The sequence below is a fragment of the Salarias fasciatus genome, chromosome 17, assembly GCF_902148845.1.
Source record: "Salarias fasciatus chromosome 17, fSalaFa1.1, whole genome shotgun sequence".
NCBI lineage: Eukaryota > Metazoa > Chordata > Actinopteri > Blenniiformes > Blenniidae > Salarias > Salarias fasciatus.
In genome coordinates, this window is record NC_043761.1 from 15,672,945 (window position 1) to 15,693,455 (window position 20,511).

Consider the following 20,511-nt stretch of genomic DNA (forward strand, 5'->3'; position numbering starts at 1 on the left):
GCTTTGGAGCCAGTTTCTTAATGTGGTTAAAAATATAACCAATATCAAATTTTGCTGAAATTGCTTTTTCTGATAGCTAATGTTTGTCTTGTGTTTATTAAGTGAGTAAGAGTAATCAGAAAGTTCTGATTAATTGATTAATGACGATGCTGTGACACCATGGCACAGAGATGGCTCCTATTTAGGTTTTAAATGACATACATCGGAAAAATTATGGATCCAAAACGACCATCTTGGTATTGCTTGATCTCAGTGCTGTATTTGACACAGTTAATCATAACAGACTGCACAACAGACTGGCACCGTGGTTGAGACTTACTGGCACTGTGTAAAATTAGTTCAAATCTTAGTTACTAGAGAGGGACTACTTTGTCTCAGTTGGTAATTATGAGTCTGATTGAACAATGACATGCAAGGTTCCTCAAGGATCCAGTCTCAGACCATTTCGATTTAATATCTACTTGTTGCCCCATGCTGCTCAGATAGTGAAAGTAGTAGAGAAGTATCTTCTATCATGCTTATGCAGATGACCCACAGCTTAAAGGTGCCGTAGGCAGGATTTTGCTAGTCAATGCTAATTTTTCTTTGTTTTCTTTGGATTAAATGTTAGAGTATCCATTGAAAATCCTTTAGGAGTGTAGCATAATTGCACTACCGCGAGGGCACAGCGTTTCCATCTGTCTCTGTTCTGAGCTGAAAAGGATTTTTCTCCAGGTATTTTTGACCAATCAGAAGAGCCCCTGAGGCTCTGTCCTGATTGGTCAAGGGGCAGCGCTTCATCCTTCATCACGATTGGTTGTAAAGCTCTGCTTCTCGTGAACGTGCATGAGGAAGTCCAGGCCCGCATATTTACCAGCCTCGTCAGACATAACATCATCAACATAACATAACATAACGGAGGGCAGCACGAAGAAGAACAGCGAGAAGAAGAAGGAGAAGAAGAACAAAAACAGGAACCATAAACCCGAACAATGGCGGACAGTGGTCATCCAGCGGGCAGCGGCAAGGTGCCAATTCCCTCTTTGCCCCCGGCAGTTTCCAGCAAGAAGTCACGGGTCGTAAAAACCCTAGCCCAAAAGAAAGAATACAAGAAGGAGGACCGCGCACGAAACAGAACAAGAATAAATGTCGGCACTGCGTTCGAGAGGTGGAGGACCCTTCAGGATCTGAAGGGCTTCAAATCCGATGCAGAACTAGCCACATTTCTGTTGGACAGGTAAGTGTTTGTTTTTCTGTTATGTTGTTGACCCTGTCTATAATATAGAACAAACTAATGGTTTAGATTCACTGTTAGAGATGAAGAAGTACGATGTTGGCGAGCAATGTCCTAAGATGTGTCCCCCCCCCCCGCACAGCCTCCGTGATGATATGTTGAAATCCGCGTCTTGTCATGTTCAAGATGTCCCGCAAATTGAATGTTATGGGGGGTTAGGCTTTGCACGTCGAGTCGCCTCATACCAGGGTCTAGATGTTTACACATTTTCTCTGATTTCAGTGACGAGGGAGAGGAGTCTGTGGCTGTCCGTTGAGTTCTTGAGTGTTTTGATACCGGCAGGCATTGGGCCGTATTTTCACGGCGCAACGCAGAGATCGCAAACCGGCGGTGGCGCAGTCATATTTTCGTGAATGGGTTTCTGGCCGGTCCGCTGCGCTTGCGCCGAGATGGGTGTGGCCGCGCACCAGGGGGAGGTGTCGACAGAATCAGCTGGGCGCAGTGATAATTTTGTGCAGAAGGTGTGCGCAGACAGGGGAGCGGAAGATCTGATGATAATTCGTCTGAGAAAACCTCAGAGGCAAGTTTCCAGCTTGTCAGTGCCATTAAGATCACTCATGAAATAAATACATTCTTTCTAAACGCTTCCTCCTCCTGTGTTTAGATTGTGATTGTGCAGAAGCCGTTTGTCAATGGAAAATAATAGTGAGTGAGTGAGTGAGTGAGTGAGTGAGTGAATGAATGAATGAATGAATGAATGAATGAATGAATGAATGAATGATAAATAAATAAATAAATAAATAAATACAAATAACTTGAGTTTGAGCACTGATGTCGCATCAAGCGCAGCCCTTTGTCCCGACCCCAATATCATTTCTTGGAGTTTTGTTTTGTATGTGTGTTTTATTTTTATTTATTTTTTTTATTTTACGTGTTTCTGATCTATTCTTTGTCCAGAGACATGGGCGCACAGCAGCGGCTCAGTGACAGGCTACCAGTTGACCCAGGACCAGACGTGGTGACTGGGCTGAGCAGCGGGTCGCACCGCGGACTGGGGGTCCGCTGAGCGCCGCTGTCAGCGGGCTGCTGGCTGAGCTCTGCGCCGCAGCGTCTGGAGCTTCGCCGGTGGAGCGGAGGGTTACAGAACATGCGGCTGAGCGCATCGTGAAGTTGTTTGACCTGTTTCAGCAGATATCCATCAGGACAAAACACTCTGCTCAGGGCTGAAGACTGCTCAACATCAGATCCTGTAAAGTGGGACAGAAATCTTTTCATCATGTCACAGAAACTGAATAATGTGCTTCACCTAGGAGGATAGAATCGGGATCGCTTTATGCTTCTAATACGATTGTTTTCAATGGGATTGGACAAAAAACACCCATGTGTCAGATCACCCACAATGTGAATCATCAAACCCGCAACTGTTGCGCAGTGCTTTTTCCGTCTAAATGCAGATGATTAACACCAGAACAGCCAAGACGGTCTGACAGACCTTTTGGGTTTTTATAATTCAAATAAATCTGTTAAAAATAATTCCCCTGTCTTCTAATTCTTTGACTTTTCCTAAATATGTGTCTTGTATGTTTTTCTGAAGCAAATAAGGTCCTAACAATGACACACATAATATTACAAAGCATTTATACCTCCAAAAAAGATTACAAAAAAAAAAAATAAAAGACGCACTTTGCAGGGCTTTTTTTCTGCTATTGATTTGTTTTGGTTCATGCGCCCATCTGAACAGGGAGCTAGCTCTGACAGCACACAATCAAACAGACGGCCAAAAATATCAACCAAATCCCCAAAGAAAGAGAATGAAAAGAGGCATAATGAAGCGATATTCAGTGGCAGAAGCTTTAGCAATGATACAGGAGGTCAGTGAGGGGGAATCGGATGGCGGAGACGTGTCGGACATCAGCGATCTTGACTGGAGGGTGAAGAGGAGGAAAGTTCTGAATCAGAGTCAGAACAGCCACGGGCCAAACAGCGAAAAAAAAAATTTAATTCTGCTGCCCCAAAAATGCCCGACCAACCTCCAGCTGCTGCACGGTCCAGTGCAGAACCTGCAGTGGCGCAAGGAAGCGCTCACGCGTCACCTCCAGGTATAGAGAATTACTGTAGGCTACTGTCAGTTTACAACTAAATAGCAACATAAAATAGTGTAAAAAATAAGTAAGCTAATGTAATAAAATTCAACACAACAGCGAACACGGCAGTTCACAGCAGGAGCACTGGCCCAGCGTCTCCAGAGGTGCCAATTACAGATTCAGGTAAAATATTATATCCTCCATCAAAGTACAGCAAACCGTGTATTTTTCGTTTCCAAAAATTAATTTTAGAATGAACATATTTTCTAAATAAATATCTTTGTCCTGTCTAGCCTGCAGTCCCAGAATCAAACGAGCAGGGTGAGGACAGACCGTGTGGAAAGGTGTCCATCCTGATGCGCAGCACCATTATTGTTGTTATTGATGGTTAATAATACAACTATTTTGTGTGTGTGTGTGTGTGTGTGTGTGTGTGTGTGTGTGTGTGTGTGTGTGTGTGTGTGTGTGTTCTTGTATTTCTATCCTTGTTGGGGCCAAATGTCCCCACAAGGATAGCAAAACGTGAAACGACGTGCCTTGTGGGGACCTTTTTCCGGTCCTAAGTAGGAGAAACAGTGTTTTCTTGACCATGTTGTTGTTACTGAAAAAAGTAAAAGTGCAAAAACATTTCTTTAGGGTTAGGCTTTGTTGTGGTGTGGGTTAGGGTTAGGGTAAGGGTCAGGGTTAGGGGCTAGACATGAATGGGAGTCAATGGACGGTCCCCACAAGGATAGAAATACAAGACCGTGCGTGTGTGTGTGTGTGTGTGTTTGTGTTTGTGTTTATCAGGGCAACGAGTGTGCAGTGTGTGTAAGATGATGCTGCGCAAATGCGCACTATATAAAGTTTTAAATGAATTTTAAAACCTGATTTGAGGCATTAATAAAGCAGACATGAGGCATTAAAAGGTTTGCTTATCCTCTTGACTTAATATTTTGTTTATTTATCTCAATTTCTAATAGATTACAGACAAACAACCTGTTGGTGTGCTCCTGCGCAAAAACACTGCAAAATGTATGACGGTCTGTACACACATATGCATACAATAAGGTCAGTAAGTCTTTAAAGGTACAAGACAGATAGTTTTTAATTTATTATTTATGTGCATCTGAACCTCAGTTGTAACACAAAGAAGCAGAAATAAGTTTAATTCCCCTCAGATCGTCTGGGATGTAGCAGAGCAGCCAGGAAATAAAATGTATTTCATCATGTTAATTTAGCTGTGAGCTTTGCTGCAGTGCATTTACAAATGAGGAGCAGTGTTCATTTGAGTGGTCAAATTGTGCTCAGCTGGGTTAAACCCACTTTCTCTCCTCCCTCTTGAGCCGCCTGCGCCGGTGGGCGGGACAGAGGAGTGACTACACTGCTCTGCGCCAATTCACGAATATAGCAAAATGTTGTGGACACGCCCCGTTGACTTCTTGCGCCGACAGCCTGCCTAGACCGCGCTTAGACCGGGCGCAGTCTACCAATTTAGAGCCCATTATGTCTCATTCGCACGCACGTTCTTGTGGGAGGGGCTTAACTTGTGTGAGGGCGTGATGTCAGAGAAAATAGGACAGGAGGGGCTGTGCTGGGTTTCAAATCGCCATCTCATACCCCTTTCCCACTGCAACTATCGGGTCGACCCGTGTCTGCGACCTGCTAACTATCGCCTTTTTATACGCCTTTCTCAACGCCTACTGACCCACGTCTCACCTCCTGCTGGCGAGCCGCATCGCTGCGTTTCCCCGCACTGATGGTGTCCCACGTTGATGACATCATCAGCGCGACGGAGCAAAACGAAAGTAAACAATGCAGCGGAAAACAGTCCCTGTTACCTGTAGACGAATCTCCTCTTCCCCACGGATCAGGGGATGCTCTCTGGTCTCGCTATCTTGCCATTTCTGGGTCGTCTGGACGAAGGAAATCTAACGCTGTGTTCAGAAACAACAACTAGCGCGCTAACTTAGCCGCGCTGCGTCGACGTCATCATGTAAGTTCCTCCCACTAAAAGCCGGTAGAAAGCTGACTCGGGAATTTACCAGGTTGATTGCAGGGTGAACGACCCGGGTCGAAATCCCGGGTCAAACCTTTTCCCACTGCCACGACTTAGCGGGTTTAAACGGGTTTTTTGGCCAGTGGGAAAGGGGTATTAGATGGGTCAAACCGCCATCTTGCTTAGGTAATCCTGCCTACACCACCTTTAATAGTGCAGATTCATCACCTGACTACAGTCCCTTTGTTAACTTCATTTCATCCTTGCTGGATTGTCCAGTACAGAACTGACAGTGGCCCTTTTAACTAGCCACCACCACCACACCCTAGGCTACCAGGTTGCATTTAGCTTCCTCTTGTTATTCTTTGCTTTTATTTGCTTGATCATTTGGCCATTCCTTTTGCTATATCTTTTTCTTTTGTTGTTTTTTTTTTTTTTTTTTTTTTTTTGCAGAAAGTGCATGCTGGATGTCCTGGGTTTGTGGGCCAAGCATTGCGAAAGAACACCAAAGTCTTTTATAAGCATTCCACAGTGGTGCATTTTTATTGTTCTTGTACTATTTACATGTAAGTATCTTCTTAATGTGGCTGATAATTTCTACTATAGTGTGGAATTTGTTTTCTGTCAGTCCTATGGCGTTCGGTGTGGGAAAAAGCTAAATAAACATCTATGAAGAGGAATTTGTCTTTGTGTTGTGGTTGGAGCTGACACGTTCACCTTGGCTCCACCTTGGCGTCGAAATCTTGCCAGGAATCTTGGTGTAATTATTTACTCAGACCTGAGCTTAAACAACCCCTCAAAAGTGATTGTTAAATCACATTTGCCTATCACAACCTGAAAAACACAGCTTAAATAAAAGAGTTTTCTGTCTTAAAAACACACAGAAAAACTCATTCATGCTTGCATTTCCAGGCTAGATGTACATTTGTTGGCTAGATTAATGTAACACTGTTTTGAAGGTCTTAGCAATGAAATCAACCTGGTAGCTTAGGCCAATCCAAAACTCAGTTGCCACCAGGTGAAAGTAAAATTTTATTGTTTCTGTCCATGACTTTATTGGTGTTTTTATTAGTATATTATTTTGTTTATAGTTTAGTTTTATTACCTTTGGCAGAAGGAGGCAGCCAAACATTGGACCAAGTAAAAAATGTGACAGTCTCACGTAAGACTGAAGTCTTAACCTTCAAGTCCCAAGTAATTTTTTCTTGGACAGGTCAAGTCGACACATGTCCTGTCAAGGGTCAAGTCACCTTATTTTCATGCACTGTTTTGACAAATATCTCATCTGTTTGTCTATTTTATATCATGTGTACTTACTTTGCTAAGTTGTAAACACATATCTGTGTCATGGTAAGATTTAAAGCGACATTAGTAGTGTTTCAGTGTTTTGTTCATTTTCACTTCATTTTTTGCACCAGTACATCATTTAGTCCATCTCAAACATATTTAATCAACTTGAAAACTTTATTTATTTATTTCTAGGTACTTCTTCAGCACTTTAGATTTTTGCTACATGCAAAAAAAGACGTTGCTTGAAATCCTGGAAAATGTTGGTGTTTTGACTGCATCATTTAAAATTCCATTAAAAATAATGTTATTAAGGGTATGGAGTTCAAATCATGCCAAAACCTCAGAAACACACACAACATATTTAACTCACCCCAAGTAATTCTCAAACAAACTCACTGTGGTTTGCAAATACAAAACATTGCTCACACGGGAATGCATTTTGGTTTTCAAATGAGAAACAAACCTATAAAATAAATACAGCATACTGTATGTCAGAAGCAAATTCAACATATTGAATTATTATTTAAGCATTACAAAGAAACATTTTTTTCTATTACAAAAAAAAATATCCAAGTGCAAAAACAGTTCTACAACTTCTGACTTCTGGCACACTTTTACCACTCTCACATGACTTTTGGCATTATTATTTCTCATAACTGGGCCGTTAACGGCAGTAACGTGCTGGGTTCTTGTGAGACTCTTATCGCGCGAGAAAAAACTTTTTAACGTTAATCTATGCTTTTCAAAGTTCGGTCTGGAAGCTGGGTCTACACATCCAAGTTAGGCAATTCACTTTGATATATGGATGTATGCCTGGCCCAGCCTGGCTCTGAATTATCAGAAAAATCATGAGGAAAAAGCTGGTATGAGGCACAAACTGAAATCAGGAGCGGAAATATGAAAAAAATGAAAGTGAAACTTAAATCGCGTGTTTTGTTGGTGCAACGTTTCGTCCTGTTGGGCCTTCTTCAGGCGCTGAAAACATGCAAAATAAAACACATTTCCCTTCAACATACAATTTGGCTTCATAAAGGTAAGTATGATTATTACTCATTATTCATGATTATTGATGTCTAATTGAATCAACAGAAACTAGTTCTTGAGGACTTACTTGTCATTATTTATGTAAAACACACATTTGGAATGGCAGGATTGGGGTGCAGTTAATCACGATTAATAAATTTAATCAGTGCCCAGCTCTAATATTTCTCCTTACAAATTCACAAGCTAATGTGGTGAGATAAACACTCATTCACTTAACTTCAGAAAATGTCATGTAATTTGAGCAGAGGGCACGGTCAGTTTCATTTCATCCCGCCAGGACATTTTTTTTTCCCCAAAAATCTTGGTTCAAGGACGCCAACAGGACTATCTGCTTCAGACAGGGAATCCCAGATACCTGCTCAGGAGGAGAAACACCAGTTTGGGGGAATTTAACTCCATGAGCAGCCAATATGGTGAAGTGTTTTTTGTACTTGAAGAATTTTTTTTGTACTTGAAGAATTTTAGCTTTGCACTTGAATGATTTTTTTTTTTAATATAAGAAATATGTTTCTTTGTATTTTGTAAAACATGTATTTTTTTTCTGACACATGATGTACAAATTTATTTTATAAGTTTGTAACTTATTTGCAAATCAAAATACATCCGTTGGTGAGCGATGTTTTGTATTTGCAAACCACACTGACTTTGTGAACCACTTGGTGTGAGTAAAACATGTTTATGTGTTTGCGAGGTTTTGAGGGGATCTTCACTCCATATATAAGGTCTTACCTTTACATAGAAATGGAGTTCATTTCAAATGCTTCTGGAAAAAACATCCCTTGAGTTTTAACCTCCTGCTACAAGTGAAAGTCCAGTTAAAAAATAGTTCTGGATTTATAATCCTTCATTATGTAAAAAGGAGAGATTTAACTTAGTTTCTTCCTCCGGAGCTGTAGTGTTAAGAGGTTCTGGACTCTGGAGCGCCTCCTACCATGAGGCAGAAGAACTGTCTGCCTCACTTTGAGTCACAACCACTGTAATATCACTCAATGATCACATTATGCACATCAGCGAGAGAGAGAGAGTGAGTTCAGCAATACTCAATGTAGGTTGTATTTTTAACCAAATTACGAAATCCAAGTCCAAGTCACATGACTCAAGTCTCCATCTCTGGAGGCGGTGGATCCAGTGGACTTAGGAGGCCTGGTATGCCAGACAGAGAAACGTCACTGATGATGAAGGAGAAAGATCCACCGACTGAGGGTAGCAGAAGGCACCCTCAAGGCATCCCAAGATGGTTATGTCACCGTGACAACTACAGGAGCAGAAGAGGCACCTGCTGATGGGGATTCCAACATGGACGGTCTTGTTAGGGAAGCCGTGCTTGGGCCAGTGAGGAGACGTTGAAGAGGTACATGCACAAGAGGAGAGGGCCAACAGAGAGGGACACCAGGCTGTGCCTGGACGCTCGAGGGGTGCGGGGATTCAAACACGGAGCCAAGGAAGTCCATCACTAGAGCAGCAACTTCTCTAATTAGACCCTCCAGAAAAACGCGAGCAAAAATTCTTGATTATGCGTACTTAAATCCCAGATTATGCGAGCTAAAATGCTAGATTATGCAAATAAATATGCAGGGTTTTATGCTATTTTATGCGGTAAATTTTCGGACAGTTGTGAAGTATGCTGAAGTATGATTTATTCATTCCCAGTGAAGCATCCAGACCCCTCAGGTCATCTTGGACAGGTCTACTTGTGTTCCCATAACCAGAACCAAACAAAGTAAAGAAACTTTTAGTTTATAAGCTCCTCACCTGTGGAATAAATTTCTGAAATGTCTGAGATTTGCTCAAATTGTTAGCTTATTTAAATCAGACCTAAATATTTTATTGGTCGCTGAAGCATTCTAATGATTTTATGACATTGTCAATTCGATTCATTCTAATTGCAATTTTACTTCAGTTTAAATTTTTAAGTATCTATTCATGTGAATGTGAAATGTTTCTCAAATGTAATCACAAAAACAGTGCATTCTCACTTGAAATGCCATGTAAATCAGACCTAAACAGAATTTCTCTTCTTTGTGGTGTCTGTGAAGCAAATTTCTTGCAGTTGCATTTTAAAACACAGTGAATTTTCAATGCAATCAAAATGTATTCCTTTCTCAAAACTCTGCAGTCTAGAACAGAGGCAACAGCTCTGCTTTCATTCTTTTGTACATTTGTTTCATTAAATTTGGTGTTGTTTGGTGTGCTGATGGATTAGCTTTAAACATTATGTTGTCTTCTGCCTCTGCAAATTATTGATTGTCCCTAATCCCTTCCACCCGCAGTACATCGCATTCTGGTTAAACAGATATTTAACAGTTCACATTGGATCACCTGCTTGTTTTCGTGCCAAAGCAAACTCACCTCTATGACATCCGTGCAGAACAGCATGAAGATCAGAACACACACAATCAAGAACAAGAAGATTCGGCCGTACTTTTGGGAGAAAAACCTGCTGACTCTTTGACTTTGAGAAGGTCTGACTTCCATGATGGGTGGTCTCTGGGTACAGTGCAGTACTCTGGCCACTTCAGCTGGTGCAGGACTAGAAGATGGAAACAAACCACAAAAACAGAAAGTTGTATCATTATATTGTGAGCTGTTTTCCTGTTATCTAGCTTACGGCTGGGGGTGGCCAAGGTTCCTATGGGTGTACGTGGCACATATAGGTAGTTATTAGAAACTTGCACATGCCTGTTGGGGCAGAACTCATCCTGTTACCCTGTTGACTGTGTGATTTCTCAGCTGCATAGCTTAGAAAACTCAGACCGCAAACAACTCACAGCTGGGTGCTTTTATTAAAGCTAAATTTCCATGAAAAAGATAATGCCAACATTTGAATTATTTGAGCCATTTGAGCATTTAGTAATCAATGAATATAAACCAATCGCATACTCTTCTGTTTGTGGAAACTTCTGTGCTGTGGTTGAAAAAAAAATCAAGTTACAGTGAGAGAAAATCACTTGGAAAGTGACATTTTTCAAAATAAAATCTATAATTTCTCCAAAGTTTGTGGAAAACTAAAGAAAGAGAAAAAAAAATCCAAAAACAGAAATAAGAGTATTAAAAAATACAACGTGAAACTAACTAGAAAACTGTCTTACCGTAGAACAAGTTCTTTTGATGAGAGCAAATTTTGGTCTGATAAAAAAAAAAAAAATTGCACTATCCTGCTTCGAATGTGAAGCAAAGAAACCAGAGTCAAGCTGACAGAAAACCTGCATTAATACAGCTGCAGTAATATGACTGTGTGGCATGAGTGCAACTGTGAAAAGAAAAAAAAGTAAAGACTGATCGTAGTGTTTACAGGTTAAAGTACTGGGTGTGTGTGTGTGTGTGTGTGTGTGTGTGTGTGTGTGTGTGTGTGTGTGTGTGTGTGTGTGTGTGTGTGTGTGTGGTCTGGGTTTTCCTGTGGTTGTGGGGACAAACTGTCCCCACAACCATAGGAAAACCAGGCACAATGTCATTTGTGGGGACATTTTTTTGGGTCCCCATGTGGGGAAACAGTGTTTTCTTGACCATGTTGTTGTTACTGAAAAAAGTAAAAGTGCTAAAACATTTATTTAGGGTTAGGCATTGTTTTGGTCTGGTTTAGGGGTTTGTCACATCACTTTACATTAACAAGGCAAGGCAGTTTTTTGGTTCTATTTTCCTGACCATTTATTTATGCACAGTACTTTACAGGAAAATAAGAAAGAGACATTCAATCAAAGGGATTAAGATATATATATATATATATATATATATATATATATATATATATATATATATATATATATATATATATATATATAAACATTCAACAACATGAGAAACAACATGTAGCAATAAATGCACCAAGTTTGTCTGAACCTTTAAAGTTTTCTGTCTCATTTTTGGCTGCAAAAAATCTGTATTACCAATATCAAATAATCAAGTGATTTCTTGGTTGATTGATAAAATCAATTGTCAAACCATATCTTTTTGATCAATCATATTTATCCATTGCATGTGTCTACGGATGATTTAGGTTTTTAGAAACTCATCATCACAGCATCATATCACTGGTTACCAGAGTAGGTTAAAGAACTGTGTCTCCCACATAAACTGAAGTTATTACAGGACTATCAGTGCAAGACATTTATAGTTTGTTTGCTTATGAATTGAACTATTTATTTTCATGTTGGTTCTGTCAGGCCCTATGCCCCTGCGGCCATGTGGCGGCGCTCAGGGCTGGTTTTGGTTTTGTTTGCCCCTTGTGCTGGCCCTGCCCCACCTGTTTCTGTCTGTTCCTGCCTCGTTACCACTCTAATGTTTTGCACCTGTTAAAGTCCTGCTCCTCTTGTATGTCTTTTCGGTTCCTTGTAGGTCTGTCTGCGTGCTTCTGTGTCCTTGCCTGCATGACGGCTCAGCTCAGCATTCCTGTATTCCTGCGTTCCTGTTCCTGTAAATAAATGAGTCTGAACTCCACCTGGCTGCCTGTGTGGGTGCTTCCACCTGCACACGTGACAGGTTCTCAGACAATCACACTACATTATTTCCAAAATGGCACCATGAACAGTTTGAGTTTCGACATGTGAAAAGTGACCATGTCAACACACCAAAAGACTGATTTGACTATGAAAGAATGCTATGTTTTAACATGCACTCACGCATGTTAAAAATATTTACCAAGTCAGGTGGAGTCCTGTTTGTGGTTTTACTGGATTTCATTGAGACAAATAGCTCTACACATCCATCATCCAAGAGTTTATTGTTTGAGCCTTGCAGTACAACTGTCAGTGAGTATGTTAAAGTTGTTTGATGACACTATGGGCTCTACTGTGGTGCTTTTATACCTGTGTATTAAGTGTAAAAACTGTGCTAATTGTGCTACTGCTAAACGCAAGGCTTACCACTAGCATGTTGCTAGTCAAGCTGCTTTCGTTATGAAGCTTCATTTATGATGCATATGCAAATGTATATCTTTATTATTCCGTGTGTCATTTCTTCATTCTTTTTCTCGTTTTTGCTTCTAAAGTCAAAACAAAAAAACTGATAAAGCATTTTTCTAATTTCTGATTTTGTGCGTAGATGGAAAATGGAAAAACGGGATAGCAAAGTGTTTAATCCAATGTTATTTTCATTTAATGCAAATTATGTGACCCTAAAGTGGCTTGTGAGGACTGACCCGCCAAAGTTCACAAGAACTTCAACGAGGCCATCACGGCCGGACTGGAGGAGCATTCAGAGACGATTCGGCAGCTTTTTGAGGACAGCAGAACACGCCCAGATTCCCACTGTGCTGCAGCTGTAAAGTGTCCCGAGGTGCTCAGAAATGTCGTTACGAAGGTTCTGTGTTCAACACCAGCTCAAAGGGAAAAGTCAGGCCTCAGAGGCAGAAAAAGAAATGGCAATCATGCCATCGATCGATCAGGTAAGGGTTCCTCTTTTAAACAGACACGCTTTTCATAGTCATTAATTTATCGACGTAATGTTATTTAAAGGTGTGATGTAGGATTTTCTCGAAAAGACGAAGCCAAACGTTTGTTACTCGCTTTTTGAAAAACGCGCATGCGCCAGACCATCCTACCTGCTCTACTGCTTCTCCCGAGGAAACGCCTATCAATGGCGGAAGTGTACGAGCGCGAGCTCATCTTCTCCGGGCGTGCACGACTCTGTTTACAGTTTCTGCGATCGGCCTCGCTCATAAAGCTCATTTTCCGAAACAGTTACAGTTTCATTATGTCAGACTCGTCATCGGTAAGTACGAGCTGAAACCGAAGCTCGCCGGCTACATAAACACTCTGAATGCGCATGCGCAATAAGTAGAACCTTATTGGGAGCGAGCACGTTCAACAGCTTTACGAAAGCAGCACGTCAGAATGATTGACAAACAGACCCACCAGCTATTTTGATGATCCACCCAGAACATCCTACCGAAATAGGACATCCTACATTACACCTTTAATTCACTGTCTGAAACTATAAGGCAGGCTTAGGACACTGACAGTGAGCAAGCAGAAGAGCAGGAGGACAACAGCACTGTGCGCATTATCACTCCTACATTGTTCTGTCTGTCCCAACATCTTGGGATGAGATGCAAGCCTGAATGGCAGGAATTGACAGATATTTACTGGAGATGGAGCTACAAATACATATGAGATTAAAGCTTTTTTTTTTTTTTTCTTTAATAAAGTTCACCTAGAAAGTTCACCTGCATTTTAGGTTCATCCAGAAAGCTCACTCTGAAGCTGAATATCCCAAAGTTGTGTGTTGCGTGTATTTGGAATTTTTCTTTTCCACTGTAACACGTTTTCATCAGGTGTGACTTCAAGTCTGGGAAATACTTCAATTTTTCAATTCTTCCGTGTGTTATCTTATCTGATACATAAAGAGTTTTGCTGCAGACCAAAATGTGTTTATTACAATCTCAGAGTGCAGGGCGTTCCAGGAAATTGAAAACATTTAAAAGGAAGAGTGATTTCAGAGTGCCATCCTGAGTGTCTCCTCCCAATGTAAAAATTATGACTCCACCGGAGACATGTTAATGACGCCACTTTGGACAGGTGTGGTGAAGTAAAAATCTTTGCTGTTATTTTTATTCATTGTGAGGAGCTTCAGGATGGGCTAAATCATTCCAAACTAAAGGAGCAATCTTACTTTTGAAAACATGCTCTGCAACCTAATGGCAACCGAAAACCCATTTGCCTCCAGCTTTTCAAAAAATGAAAGATAAATAAAAAACAGACAGAGAAATAAAGGAACAAGCCAAAGTGTGTTAATCTGGTCCTGGCAACATGATCCGCACCCGATATCTCACCCAGTTTGCTCATTGTTCTGATAAGTAAACATCAAACACACCTTTACAGTTTGATATGAAACTGAACCACCTCCTTCATAAACGGCATATCTGCTATTTTGAGATGCATAATAAAACACATCCAATTCAAGATCTCTGTCACATAGAAAACTTCAATGTTTTGAACTGCTTTTTTAGCTTCTCCGTATTATTAATGAAATACGTTAATATTTTTTATTCCTTGAACTTTAACGTCAAATTTTCCTACAGATTCTGTTATATTACTGAGGATTTTCATGAAGTTCAAGACGACTCGTCTTTAGATTACCACTAATAATGTTACTGTTTGTACAGAAAGTATCTGTGTGTGCTTTTTTTTAATAGATAATTCACTTCTGTGATGTTTTATTTTATGAGCAAGTTTTATACCTGTACACAAAACTGCTTGTTTTCAGAAAACATCTGAATCCGACTTCAAATTCTGCTAAATAAATACAACTTTACTGCTCATTCAACCTACTGCTGTGACACCAGTGTCAAGATTCAGAACAGAAATTGATTTTGTTACACTCCTCTAAACGCAAGCAAAAATCACAACCTGACAACATTAATATCAACAATTCGTTTTCAAGATCAATGAGGAGAAAAACAATACAGGTTGTGTTACCTTGGCTGAACGTGGTGGAAAACAAAACAATGAAGTCCAAGAGTTTATCGTGCTGATAGAATCTAAATATATGAAAGATGCTAGATGTAGAATGGAGGCAGCCACAGACAGCAGTGCTGCAGGAACCACCCTCTGTCATAAATGTCCTCTTCTCACGGATACAGCAGTTGGCCAACACCTCCCAGGCAACATAACAGACTAAGAACAATAATCAAAACCTTTAACAAAGTATATATATAAAAAATTTTTTGGATGAATGGTTAGAGTATTGAAGATCCTTGAAATATAATAAAGCGGAAGGAATTTCTTGTCATAAATTGACATTTGTTCTCAGTTGAGCCAGAAAAAATTGTGCTGAATCTTTTTAAAATGACACAAAATGAAAAAGATTATTGTCACACAGTGGTGCAGTGGTCAGTACTCTCACGTCACAGTGGGAAGGTTCAGGTTAGAATACTGGCCGTTCCCTTGTCTATATGAAGTTTTCCTGCTCTCCCTGGGTGTGGGTGGGTTTTCATCCAGGCACTCTGGTTTAATCCAAAAGTCCATAAACATGCATGTGAGGTTAACTGACTAACCCTTAAATGACCTCAGAGATCCCGGTAGACACTGAAGTGAACTGATTTTTTGTGGATTTAATTTAATTTAATTTAATTTAATTTAATTTAATTTAATTTAATTTAATTTAATTTAATTTAATTCTATTTTTGTGTGTAAATATTAGAATCTGTCGGTTAATTAATGAATACATCAATAAATAATTTCTTTATTTTATTTTAATTTATTTTTTTGTGAGAAAAATAAAAAACAGATTGGCCAGAGTCTGTCAGTCGGTCCAGTTGATGCATTAGCCTTTGACGTTGCCACTTCCTCTTAATTGGAGAGCATTTTATTTAATTAATGCATAACTTACTTATCATAAAACATGGAGTGCTTTTAGCAAAAACATCCGCGTATTGTAAACGACAGTGACAGGAGATCCATATTCTGACTCTTGGCACTTTGATGTTGTGTGATTATTTCCACATAGACTCAGCATGTCAACACACTGTAACCTGATAACTTCAGGTAATTTGGGTTAAACATCAACCTAATCTAATATCATCCAGGTGTTCATTCGATTGCTCCTTTTTCTATTGCGAACATATAAAAGCAAAACAATGAACACAAAGAAAACAACAACTTAACATGTTCAAATAGGAGATCGAAGATGCAAAGAAATTGTTAAATCCTTACTGACCCTCTGCAAGCTGGATGATATATACTCGTTGAAGGAAGGTTGAAGGAAGGAGTAATCAAGTCTTTGGATGGCTGAGCTGCTGATGTGGAGGAGGTGTGTTCACAAACAGAGCACAATAGTAATGGAAGGATAAGTCAGTCATAAAGGATGGAAAAGTCAGCAGCAGAAAAATTTCTGAAAATGGAGCCAGTATGTACTTTACACTTTATGATTCAGCTGTCTGGGCCATATGGAGTATTTTACAAACTGCATCAATTTTCCCATTGAGTGATCAATCCAAATCAAAGTGAAATGTGAATTATAGGACAACAAAGCATCTGTGGCTTTGCAACAGAACTAATGGCATTATTGTTTGAATCTAGAGTGAGAATGAGTGAAAACCTAAAAACACAGACGGACACACGTCTGTCTGTCCTCATCTCCCTTTTCCAATCGTCCTGGCAACCTTTCGTGTCTCATCTCCTCCCTCTTCCTGGTGGATTTACTCCTCAACTGTCTGTCACCTCATTTTAAGGATGTAAGAAGTGGAAAATACCGAGATAGTAAACAGTCACCAGGAAATTTCTCTCTCATGAACAGGGCAGTAAATTTACCATCATGCTTTGCTTCTCTCTAGCTATTCAGAGCCGTTTTATCTTCCTTAATGATCCCACATGTTGTTGGAAACACGCACCACAGGGTAAAAACATTGGTGAGAGCCTGTTTTTTTTATGAGGCATAAACTTCTGATAAGAGCTGAGCCTAATCTGTGTGGCGTCAGTCAGACGGAGTCTGATCATAACAAGGCACGAAGAGGCCGAACAGTGAGGAGTGAGGAGTCGACCTCAGCCGACGACACAGGGAACAGCATCCAGGATGAGCAAGTCAATGGACTTTATACATGGCAACTGAAGAATTTTTGGTAACACTTTACTTGAAGCCCCCCTGCATAACACATTATAAGTACATTCATAAAGCATTATAATGCCATTATAACATGTGTCGCTATAGTTATAAACATTCATAGATGATCACAATGCCAGGACCAAACCCTAACCCTAACCCTAACCCTAACCCTAACCTTAATCCTATGCTGTATACTGTTGTATAGTGAGTTATAAAGCATTGTGATCATGTATTAGTGTTTATAACTACTTATAATGTGTTATAAAGAGGGGCTTCAAGTAAAGTGTTACCGAATTTTTAATATTTTATATACACTCTTCAAAACTTTCTTGACTCCAGTGAACATTTCAGTCTAATTAGAGACTGTATCTACTGAGATCTAAACGTCTGGAGAATTAATGAAGGAGCAGTCCATTGATTTTACACCTAAAACATGGTTCCTTAGTGTCAGCGTGCTTATGGCCCACAGAAAATGCAGGTCAGTGAGTCAATAAAGCAGTATAACAGACTAGAAACTCACCTTTCTTTCAAATGCCATGCTGGACACTACAATACTTTCAATATCACTCATCAGAAAGAAAAAAATGTACTGTGATGCATTGAACTTGTGGATCTGCTTTTGTGAGATTGTTTTAGTATGAAGTAGAGCTTCAGTTTATGAAAAAAATAAAAGTTGTGCCCAATGAAGTTGTCTGCATCACATCTCCATCAATTCAAATGTCAAGACTGGAGTTAACAATCTCGAAAGAAATCCTGGAAACCGGTTAAAGTTATCTGGTATTAGAAGAACTGCAAGACTTTGTAGTTTCAAATACTGAGTGACCCGATTTAATTTGTCACTACTAATAGTGTTTTGGGTTTGTTTTTTTTTGTTTTTTTGGCTGAAACTGATTAAAACTACACTAAAATCCTTTTTGGGGTTTTATCTTGCATTTTTAATGCACAGTACAGGACATACAGCAATATTAATAAGGCTAACTAAGGTTAACTATTAGCACCATGCACTATAATTACAGATATGTATTGATGATATAAGTGAGGGCAGTAATATCGATAATAATATGATTTAATTAGTGCTGTCAGTTTTAATCACATTGATCGCAATTTAATCGCATTGATCGCAATTAATCATGATTAATTCATGGAGAACTGTCAACAATTAACTTTTTTAAAGTTGAGATTAATTGCAATGAAGAATCTAATCCACATAAATCAGTCCCAATGTCAGGAAAAAACACTATTATCATCTAGTTCTTTTCTTTGACCCAATTGGCAGACCTCAATGGATTAATCACGATTAAAATTGACAGCACTAGATTTAATGTATATAATTGTATCTTCCATGTATGTATGTGTGTGTGTGTGTGTGTGTGTGTGTGTGTGTGTATATATATATATAAATATATATATAAATATATATATCTATACCTATATATATATATATATATATATATATATATATATATATATATATATATATATATATATATATATACACACATGTCTATTCTAAATGCACTGAATTCATTTACTGTAACTATCTAAAGATGTATAGAATGACTAGGGGCGGGAATTATTAAGTTGTCTTCTTCCCACTGCTTTTTGAGATGGATCCAATAGATGTAAATACAACATATATTTAGTGTTTTTTCTTTTTTCTTTTTTTTCTATTACACTATTTTGTACAATCTTGTTTTGTTCACCAAACATATTGGAATTGTTTATATTTATATATTTTTTTATGTTATTTTACTTACTCTTGTGTCTCGAAAGAAATGCCTTCAGTCATTCATTCATTCATTCATTCACTCAAGTAGAACTATACTAAAATGATCACATACAGAAATGACTAAAATTTGACTTAAACTGATGAGCACTTTAATCCAAAAGACTAAAATGGCAGTCAAAAACAACGCTGCTTCCAACTCCTTTTTAGTACATATCAGTGCTGTTAATCGATGAACATTTTTTAACTAATTAATCACAACTGTGGCTACAATTAATCATGATTAATGTCATTGTTTGTGAACTCAAAACCAGCACACAAAATTTGCAATTTGGTGCACAAAAATGGCTTTTCACTTAAGTAGAGCAGATTCACATCAAAAAACCCTCACATATGTGGAATCTGAGCCATCCAGCATTTTAAAGTTGAGCTGCTCAAGGAAGGCCAGTCCCAGTTTCTCAGTTAAACAGTTAAACAGTGCATAGATGGCCACAGAAGGATATTTTTTTAACACTTTCAAGCATCAAATGAAGAATGAATCTGTTTTATCATTAAACATTTTTATTGGTTTTACAAAGGAAAACATTAAAATTTCTCTTAGAAACACAAAGCATTTGGGATCTTTCAACAAGTCGACACATTTCTGGGGTTGAGGGCACCTGTAAACCACACCAGCCACTCAGAACTTTGATGACCTTCATCCAAAAAAGGAGATATTTAAAATTCCCACATACAATGTAAGAAGGACCCCACCTCAATTTTTCATTTCCAGCAGAAGTTATTTGGTGTAACTTTCATATATTGTGGACTTACTGGGGGTATGATAATATCTAGCAAAAGTTTATATTGTATACATTTTGCTTCTTGCCTCTTTCACATACTTCCCATTATCTGATAAATTATCTGACCACCTCACATTTGAAAGCTTTGCTTTTATATTTCTCTGCCAGAAAATTTTGATAAATACAAATTCCCTATTCCGGCTCCCATTTAAGATCCTTTGAAACTGTGACACTGCATGATGTCCCCGTGGCATCATGATGTACTCTATAACGTTTTCACCACTCTGTTTGAATGTAGAGGTCAAACTATGTCTCATTTGCAAGTATTTCTGTTACACTGCTCAGGGCCTGTTTTGTCCTTTGTGCATGCACTTTCTCTTCTGTTGTCTGTCTGCTCCTCATGTTCTCCTGGCTGGTCACCTTCATCATCTTCCTAATGTGTTGCACTTGTGTTTCCTCCTATTTAAGCCCTGCTTCCCTTGCTTGTCCTTGTCGGCTCCTTGTGGGTCTGCCCACATGGTGAGCAAATTTCCATTTCTATATTTCTCCATTCTTGTCCCTACTTTGTTTTCTCCCAGTATTTAGCCAATTTAGCCATTTTCAAATGACAAATTCTACCAGTTTGGATCATGCAATCCTAAACCACCTTTTATTTTAGGTGCATATAAATTAATTAGTTTTATTCTTGCTCTTTTTCCTTTGGATAACAATGTTTGATCAAACTATTTAAAAAAGATGGACAGTATTACCATCGGTAACATTGTTAATAAATAATGAAACTGTGGAGCTCTTGCCATTTTTATGACATTAATCTTACTCTATAGTGAAAGTTTTAGCTTTTCCAATTTTTACAACTT